This window comes from Schistocerca nitens, chromosome 6 (assembly GCF_023898315.1).
Source record: "Schistocerca nitens isolate TAMUIC-IGC-003100 chromosome 6, iqSchNite1.1, whole genome shotgun sequence".
NCBI lineage: Eukaryota > Metazoa > Arthropoda > Insecta > Orthoptera > Acrididae > Schistocerca > Schistocerca nitens.
Window position 1 is genome coordinate 324,467,775 of NC_064619.1, and position 6,659 is coordinate 324,474,433.

Consider the following 6,659-nt stretch of genomic DNA (forward strand, 5'->3'; position numbering starts at 1 on the left):
ACATTAATATGAGGGTTGTCCAGAAAGTAAGTTCCGATCGGTCGAGAAATTGACACCACCGTGAAAACCCCATGAAGATTTGCACAGATATGTAGGGTTGTGTCTCTAGTATGATCGTCGATCACATCAAGACGCTCTTTTCAGTTGTGAGCGCACTGTGAGCTAGTAAAGGTGCCTAGAATAACGATGTCTATAGCCAAGTAAAAGGGTCCGTTGAGAGGCTTCACCTTAATGAATGCAGCCCACCTAACACAACTGCTACGCACTTCCTTCTTCATGGCAATTCTCAGCCGCATTCTGCAGGGGCTGTGAAGCTCCTGCAGCTTTTTCGATGGTAAGTGTGCGATCACCAACAACACAGCCCTTGCAGTTCCACCAGCGAGGGCGCTGTAGCTAGGCAGTGTGGTCTCCGCGGCTGCGACGCATGCGCGGCAGTACCATCAGCGCACTATATAAGACGGAGCGGAGAACGTCTTCGTCAGTCCTCGTTTGGCTCACCGGGAGATGCCTGGTAGTTGTCCAGCCGAAATATCGTGCAATGAAGTTTACGACGACCGGCTGTAGGCCCGAAACCTTTTTGAACAATACAGTCCTAGTTGGCTCGTCCTGAGTTTCATCTCTGTTCACATGAAACTCTAGATACGAAGACAACACTTGGGCGAGGGCTACGCACTGTAAACCAGCGTAGAGAATTATCGGAAAGCACAGGCGGCTGCCTTCTATGACGATGGTGTTGAAAATTTGGTATAACGCTCCGAGAAATGTCGAAGTCGGAGCGGCGACTATGTAGAGAAGTATCTGGAAAGTGTAGCTAACTCTTGCAAGTAAAATATTTCTGATTTTCACTGTGGTTTCCATTTAGCGACCGATCGGAACTTACTTTCTGGACAACCCTCTCCTGTATTAATACCATCCACTCTTTTTAAACATGCTGTATTACAAGTGCTGAGTAGCTTCGATCGTTCGTGATCATATTCAGATTTGAGCAATTATGAGCTGTTATGTTCGTCGTCAAAAGAGTCCACAAAAGTTATTTCTGGCAGGTTTTCCTCCCAACCTCGTTAGTGTGATTTTTTGAATACAGTATATGAACCTGTGTATAACAAATGAATGAAATATAAACTGGATATACGATAAGTATTCACTTTCAGAAGATCTGTTTCGAGTATGAGTATTGGAGCCACTTACCTAGGAACTATATCTTAAGAATTACTACCATAACATTAACAATACAAAAAGTACAGCTCGTCTTTCAAGCACTTATATGGACCGAGTTACGTACGATTGCCGATAAGTCACTATGTTTGGCGGCCGTATGTGTCGAAAGAAACACGTGGATCCTTTCAAACACAGTGATAGAGTTAATTTGTGCAACATAGCGGATAAGATATCGCTGACATGAAGATGAAAGATTACGGCTTAAGTTTCTGTCGTCAACGTGGTCATTTGAGACGGAACGAGAGCTCGACTGGGAAAGATTATGAAAGGATATCGGCCGTTTCTTTTTCAGGAGAACCATCCGGCTTTTGTGCCCACTGATTTTAGTGAAACTTCACAGAATTTAAGTCTTGATCGTCGGATGGGGAACTGAAACAAGTCCGCCGGAAAGTGAACTTTTAACAATTACACCATCTCTCTCGGTGACCTATGACAGAGGTACGTGAAAAACGGAAAGGAAACGTAACCATATGAAGTTCAACAAACAGTCAAAAGTCAATATAGTCTCAAATCCTAGAAAATACCCCAGGCGAACAAAAGTAGGTATCCTACCTACATCTCCGCCTTTGGGAAGGCCGTAGTGGAGGTGGTTTGTCGTCGCCTTCCTCCGTCCTGTTATGGTCAAGTGTGTATCTTTATTATGTGGATGATAGTGATGAGTATGTGTGCAGTCTAGTATTGGTTTTGTGTTGCTATAGATGTAGAGAGTGTGAAAGACTACTTCTTTCGTATAGTAACGAGCGGGTACCGAGCTTAACGTCCCCATCTGACGTACAGATCACAATGAAATGAAATGTACCATCACTTCATGAGACACTGCGGAGTGGTCTTCAATTTAACGAAGGAAATTGGTGCAGACACTGGTGGTAAAGAACTTTACGCCTTCACGCCTTCAATTCTCCTCCCATCGACGGGCCAATATTCATAGTCAAAATTTCGGACCACCAGGATTCGAATCCGGCTTGCCTCCGAGTTGAGTACCACAGCATACGCGCGTCTTAGCAACCTCAGCTGCGGAGAGGGTCTAACAAAGCGTAATCATCCTGAAACATTATCGTGCTATCAAGAATTAGAGATACCTAATCTCCATATGCTGCCAACGGCCTTGCCGCAGTGGTAACACCGGTTCCCGTCAGATCACCGAAGATAAGCGCTACTGGGCTGGGCTAGCATTTGGATGGGTGACCGCCCGGTCGGTCGAGGCTTGTTGGCAAGCGGGGTGCACTCAGCCCTTGTGAAGCACACTGAGAAGCTACTTGACTGAGAAGTAGCGGCTCTGGTCTCGCAAACCAACATGCGGCCGGGAGAGCGGTGTGCTGGCCACATGCCCCTCCGTATCCGCATCCAGTGACGCCTGTGGGATGAGGATGACACGGCGGTAAGTCGGTACCGTTGGACATTCATGGTCTGTTCAGACGGAGTCCAGTTTTCAATCTGTATATGCTGTACACCCTGCCTGCAGCTGAAAGATATTATATTAATAACTGTCAAAGGAGTAGTTTCTGACCCATAATTCCTTATTATGCGGCTCCTGTGACTTTTTGTCAGTCTGAAAGTCTCTAACACCAACATGGAATAATCATTTGCACAGATTATTGATGTACATTGATAATTTTTCTTACATCGGTAAATAGTTCTTAAAACAGCGCAGAACTGTCTGTAGAAAGCAGTGTCTAATTAATGTGTTACAAATTAAGAGCATGAAGTAGCACGATCGAAAGTCATGTACGTAAAATGTCACACAGGAATGAGCAAATGAAAGAACCTGATTCTTAAATTCACAGGAGCTACATGAAGTTACATTAACTGACATGCTGTCACAAAACTCAACATTCATTTAGAAAAATACATACAGATTTGTGTTGTTGCAAACGTACTTCAGATTCCTGCAAACGAGAGCGTAGCGGTGAGCATTTAGGCAAGATGGCAACGTGAGTCGAGAAAGCGCGTCTTGTGCCTGAAATGAATTCACATTAGACTGCCATAACAGTGCAGCGACAATCAGAACGAATTTCATCATAGATTCAACAACTGCCAACTCCATTCGGCGATGGTATGGGCAGTTTAAAGCCAGGGTGCCTCTGCAACGCAAAATCAATGGGTTAGCCTGCACTGAGTGAACAGGGGTTTTGTAAGTGACTCACCCTCAGTGCGAAGCAACAGTTTCTGTGTATGTCGCAGGGAACAGGCACAATGTGCGAACCTGGGGACAAAAGATCGCCGCGAAATTGTGCGGCACTTTCGAGATGCACCAAATGTTAATGTGAAGTTTTACGGTTTAAAGTTTACGGCCCCTTCTTCTTCTGCAATAAGACAGCTACGGGAAATCTGTATCTGCACATGCTACAAAATGTGCTCATGTCCAACTGGAGCCGACCGGTGTGGTCGAGCGGTTCTAGGCGCTTCAGTCTGGAACCGCACGACGGCTACGGTCGCAGGTTCGAATTCTGCCTCGGGCATGGATGCGTGTGATGTCCTTAGGTTAGTTAGGTTTAAGTAGTTCTAAGATCTGGGGCACTGATGACCTCAGATATCAAGTCCCATAGTGCTTAAAGCCATCTGGAAACCGACATTGTGGTCTTCGTCCACTAACAGTGTGGTGCACCATCCAACTTGCTTCATGATTTTCATGAACTGGTAAACAAGAAACTGAGAAACCGACGGATTGGTTGTGGTGTGGCCATTAACTAGCGAGTCATGTCATAGACTCCACGTCCTTCCGACCTAACTGCCTTAGTATTTCTATGTGGGGTTACGTGAGAGATTCAGTGCTTACGCCTCTTCCACTAACAACCCTGCCAGAGCCGCGAGCTTACTACAACATTGGTTTTGAACAGATTGATAGGGCTATGTTGAACCGGAATTGGCTTTATTTTACACTTCCTGTTCAACTTGAAAAGAAATAGAGTTATGAATTCAGATAATTGTTACTCTGAATGTACGAGCGGTACTGAATAAGTAAGGCAACACTTTCTTTCTGAAGGGAGGTTCCTTTTATTCAAGATTGCAATACACCATATTCCCCCCCCCCTTTCTTTGACTTAAATAGCCTATTTCCCCTCATAATCTCCCTCCAAAGCGACGGTTTTACGCCACCTTATTGGGAGGGACTGTATGCCCACAGGTGAAATTCAACATTCCACAGGTCGACGTCGGAGCAAAAGTATTGCTGACTCAATAACTTCCCCACCACCCAAGTTCTGCTTCCCGTAGAGCGAATCTGTCATTGGGCCAGACGGATGGAAGTCGGAAGATGCTAGATCTGGGCTGTACAGTAGGTGAAGAAGAATAGTCCAGTCATGTTTAGTGGGCTAGTCTCGGGTGCGCAGGCTTGTGTGAGGTCTTGTGTTGTCATTGGGAGGCAGCAGTTCGTTTGCATTTTTGAGGCTACGACAAAATTACAGAAGTCACCGCTCTGTGTGGCTGTCCGCCACGCGAAAAATAAGGTTCGTGCGACTTTGTAATGATGACAGACGCCGTTGCCAATGACTCACAGTGCTTTTATTTACTGGCACTTCTCCGAAGACATTTTGCAAGCACATGTCAATACCGGTGAACTCTGGTTTTCCCCAAACGAAATTCAATGATAGCTCTCTACTTGGAACGCACCTCCATTACAAACGCGCCGGCCGGAGTGGCCGTGCGGTTAAAGGCGCTGCAGTCGGGAACCGCAAGACCGCTACGGTCGCAGGTTCGAATCCTGCCTCGGGCATGGATGTTTGTGATGTCCGTAGGTTAGTTAGGTTTAACTAGTTCTAAGTTCTAGGGGACTAATGACCTCAGAAGTTGAGTCCCATAGTGCTCAGAGGCATTTGAACCATTACAAACGCCATTTAGAAGGCTCCGTACAGCGCCACCACCACTCGGAACTTCATGAAACTACAGGGGCTGAAGTGAGAATATCGCACAGTAAATTCCGAATTTTTCTTACCAAAATTAGCAGAAAAAAATGTATGGAATTATACATTGTGTTTCAAGTACAATCATCTGTTTTGATAAGCGTATCCGTAAAACCACATGTTACACACAGCTATTCATTCTTCTTTTATCGTTATCCTTTAAGGTTAAGAAACGAAGAAACATTAGGTATTACTGTACCGTCAAAGACGAAGTCATTGGAGCACAACCTCACGTGATGGACAGAGCTGGAGAAGGAAATTAGTCTGTAATTTTTTGTAGAACTATACTGATATTTGCCTGAAGTAATCATGGTAAACCCTGCAAAACTTAAATTTAGACGCCCGAACGGAGACTTTAATCTAACTCGGTTGAACATCGAATGTGACAACTAAACGCCAATATAGAGAGTATAAACACCCCTTAACCTGTAACCTATTTACGTTCTTTTACACAAGTCTTTAACCGCTGTAAGTTCTTTTACACAATGGTTTATTTACTCTTGTGGGGAAGTGCGACAATGTAAATAGCGATTAATAAGTAGACAAGTTTATCGGCATCATTACCCAAGTTTTAAGTAAATATTTACTTTTATAGATAGGTTTCAGTGTAGGTATTAGATCGTCATCGGTTTATATCAGGTTACTTTTGTGACAAAAATCTTATCTGGAAGTTGAGGTACATGGTTAACTTAGCTCTGTATACTCATCGTTCCAGTTCTTCTTATTATAAGTATGTTCAATGAGAGACATTTAATCAGTAGGCTTGTTTTACAACAAGCAACCACCGGCAGTCAATAAAGAAAGACCTTAGAAACAAAATAACTAGCACTCTAAGGCCGAAATAACAATATCTTTAGGAAGCGGTCCCGTGTGAACAGTTGCGGAATGTGCAAAGGCTGCTAGACGAACTGCCAGAGACAAATGAAGAGCGAAGTAGTGGTTACATGGTTTGTATTACATTGTCGGGAACTGGGGACCTAGAAACGACAGAGAGGCTTCGTCTCCGCCTTGGCACGCAGTGGTACACAACCCAACAACAGGCTACAGCAGTCCACTCACCCCACCGCCGCCCCACACCGAACCCAGGGTTATTGTGCGGTTAGGCCCTCCCAGAACGTCTCACACCAGATGAGTGTAACCCCAATGTTTGCACGGTAGAGTAGTTATTGTGTACGCGTACGTGGAGAAAGTGTTTGCGCAGCAATAGCCGACATAGTGTAATGAGACGGAATAAGGGGACAAGCCCTCATTCGCCGAGGCAGATGGAAAACCGCCTTAAAAACCATCCACAGACTGGCCGGCACACCGGACCTCGACACGAATTCGCCGGGTGGATTAGTGCCGGCGTCCGGCACGCCTTTCCACCCGGAAAGCAATCCGTTAAACTGCACGGCTAACCGGGCGGGCGGTTACATAGGTTACTACACGAGCGTGCCTGTATCATCAGCCTGAGACATTAGGTGCGTCCAGTTCCAACTACCAGTTAATCGCATAAAGTAGACTTCAAGTTCATTACCGGTGGAACTTATTAACTCTACTAGA

At 45.2% G+C, this 6,659-nt stretch overlaps 1 pseudogene; it reads left to right on the top strand.

Annotated features, from left to right (window-relative positions):
• Nucleotides 1-2,313: 2,313 nt before the first annotated feature.
• On the top strand, nucleotides 2,314-2,431 carry LOC126264059 (5S ribosomal RNA; annotated as a pseudogene).
• Nucleotides 2,432-6,659: the final 4,228 nt, after the last annotated feature.